The sequence below is a fragment of the Corvus kubaryi genome, unplaced genomic scaffold (genome assembly GCF_017639235.1).
Source record: "Corvus kubaryi isolate FWS band 111438036 unplaced genomic scaffold, C.kubaryi_AGA036_p1.0 split3-73, whole genome shotgun sequence".
Lineage (NCBI taxonomy): Eukaryota > Metazoa > Chordata > Aves > Passeriformes > Corvidae > Corvus > Corvus kubaryi.
Window position 1 is genome coordinate 32,519,969 of NW_024582091.1, and position 3,285 is coordinate 32,523,253.

Consider the following 3,285-nt stretch of genomic DNA (forward strand, 5'->3'; position numbering starts at 1 on the left):
GTTTTTAGTATCTCTCTAGTATTGTTCTAGTACCTTTTGACCCATGGAGCCAGAACCCCACCGTATGAAACTGCAGGCTAAACTGCAATCCCTGTCTGTAAAATATACAATGCAAGTAGCATCTTCTCACTGTTGTATGCTGTAGTAACACTGACATTTCACACTTCATGTTCTAAATTGCAACATTGACCTAGACATTAAGTATACAAAGAATAAGAGATGAAAATCAAAATAACTTACTAAAGGTTAAAGAAAAACTCTGAAAGAAGATTGAGCGTATTCTATTTTAATTTTCAATACTTTTCAAATATCAGAACCCACAATATTCTGAGAATTGAACATTTAGCATAGAGCATTTGGCAAAGAACTCAACGACATCTGAATGGAAGGAAGTAAATTGTGATGTCTTGTCAGTACACATGACAGTGTGGTTTTTGAACCTGTACAAGAAGACACAGAGTATATCCTTGGCTTTTCCATTCATGGCACATTACTACAGATTTAACCTGCTGCTGGAGATCTAACTTTGTATCACAACTGGAAAGTTGTGCTCACTGCAGCCTGCCATTTTTCCTCCAAAGTGCGTGTATGCACATGCCATAGTTCATCCTGCAAAACAATCATTTGGCCTTAAGGACCAACAGATTCCACTGGTATTTCAGAGTTTTTAGATGGTTTGCACTTCTCTGAATTATTCAGTACAGTTTTTTCCCATTATTTTCCATGGAAAATCAGTAAGAGTTTAGGATACCCGTTATCATGCAGAATTCTGCCTTAATCCCGATCTGCAAAATGCATGTAGTTACTCCCTCCAGGCAGAGAGACATCCACTTTTGTGGCATCCACTTGTCACTTTTGTGTTAGAGGACAAAAACCAGTCAGTGCAATGACATAAACATAATATATTTATTTGAAGCCTACTGCTGTTTTGTTGTGAAAATGGTGTAATCTGAAGTGTGTGATAATGCATAAGTGTTTCAAAAACAAAATAATCTGGCTTTTGTTTTATTGTCTGACCTCTTAAAAACCAAACAAAACCCAACTGTTTTTAATTTCAGCATGATGGGAGAGACAATGACCTTTCTCAAGCAACAACTAAGCTCCTACAACTTGATTGAGCCCTTCCAAGACAGAAAACAAAGTCTGAATTATGTCAGTCTCTTCAGACATAGAAGTGAAACAAAATCTCTTGCAAGGCAAATTTGATGAGGGATCTCACTAAATCAGTGATATATGTGGGACAATATGAAAATGCATCTTGTTGTACTGTAGGTAGAAAATGAATCAGCTATTTTACAATTAAATTGCATGATTTCAATGGGATATTAATTTTCTAATAAAATCCACCTTTAAAATGCTGATTTCCTCGTTGCATGTTGCAGGAGGATATTGTAAGTGACTAGTTTCTTTTTCCTGTCAAACATGCCACGAGATGGACATGTTACTGTGGAACTCAAGGCTTATATCTTTGTTTTCCTATTTAGGGCTCTCTTAAATGTAGAACTAGTTTTGTTGCTTGCCAGTACTTGTTAGGTAAAACACTGGCTGGATTTTCTTTACAGTAGAGGGCATTCCTGGTGTGGAAAAAGAAGTAATGCATCTAAATATAAAGAATAAATCAAACTCAGCATGTAAACATCTGGTAAAATTTCCTGTTGTTCAGTAATTTGAACAGCACATGCTGCTTTAAGATTTTTAATTAGGCTTGTATATAGACAGTGTTGTTAATATACAATACTAATATACAATACATTATTGTTAATATACAATAATATACAATACTCTTGTAAGTAGATTAGGTGCTGAGTTTTCATCACGCTTCACAGGAATTGCTTAGGCTGCTTTAGAAAGCCCTGCCTATATTTGCAGAAAAGTACATTTTCTAATTATACTGATAGTTTCACATGGTGAGAGAAATTTCTCAGCTGTTTCATGCATTTGTGGCTGGACTTAGCTTTGTGGTTTTTTCATGTAAAAAGTTGATAGCATTTCTGAGCTCAAATCTTGTCACAGTAGGATGTCTCTGCATTTGAAATTACATGAGTGCAGGAATTTATGCTTCTGACAACCTCTGTTCTGCTTTTGTCAGTGGTAAATTCCAGCTCAAGGAGATGTCAAATCACAATGAAGAGAGGTTTGCCTAGGAAAAAATAATGATAATTCACACCTTACAGTAATTCAAATTCAAACCCACAAACATGTGTGTTAAAGCAAAACCTCATTATATATATACAAATTAAAGCTGCTGTGGCCTTAGTTTTCTATTTTTTTGTAAAAGCAAAGTTGAGAAATAAGTAATTCTGATGCTTTGCTACAAAATTTTAAGGAAAAAAAAAACCTCTTGTTTTCTAGCTATAAATATTCTTTTTTCTTTGAGCAAACCACATAATCATTTTCTTTTGGATATTTTGCTTCAATCAATACCCATTTGTATAATTTACAAACAAATGCTCAATACGCATTTCATCTGCCTTTACTGTCTTGCTTTGTTATTTTTAGTAGTACAGGCCTTGAGAAGCTATGCATCCTCAGTGTGTCCTGTATCATTCAGTGGTATCATATACTCAAATTAGATACAGTGTCCGACTGATAAATACACGGATAATGAGCCATGGAGAAGGCAGCCTTGCTAAAACAAGTATTCTGGACCCATCCATGAGTGAAGTTAATGTGGACTGGTAACAAAGTGTGGAAGTTACGCTGGCATGAGCAAACCTAGAGTAAATCTGTGCTGCAGTGTGAACTGTGTATGGTCACTCCACACAGTAACAGCAGGGTAAAGACCTATGTGCTGGGAAAAAATGTAATTTTTACTTAAGCTGATAAGTACACATGACAGCATACACTCTGTCATTCCTCTGGATGTATTCCCATGCTCCTGCAATAGGAGGGAGTAGAACTTGGCATCCACAGGTGCTCGGATAAGCCATGAACTCCGTCATTTCAGGCACCTGCCACTTCACTGTGTCGCTGATACACCAGGTACGCCTTTGCTCATGTGGCGAGCCTGTTCCGCCGGTGCCTTGCGGCTCCTTGCTTCCCCTCAGCGGGGGACAGCCGTGACAGCCTGCGGAGTAATGCGGGGCAGACGGCGAAGAGCAGCTGTGCAGCTGAGGAAGCCTCGGCGCTGAGGGGCTGGCCCGGGGCAGGGCCCGCGCACCGGGAGAGCGGGCACAGGGCTCGGCCGCGGGGCGGCCCGCGCTGAGCGGCGCCGCCCGAGCTGGACAGCTGCTCTTCACCGTCTGCCCCGCATTACTCCGCAGGCTGTCACGGCTGTCCCCCGCT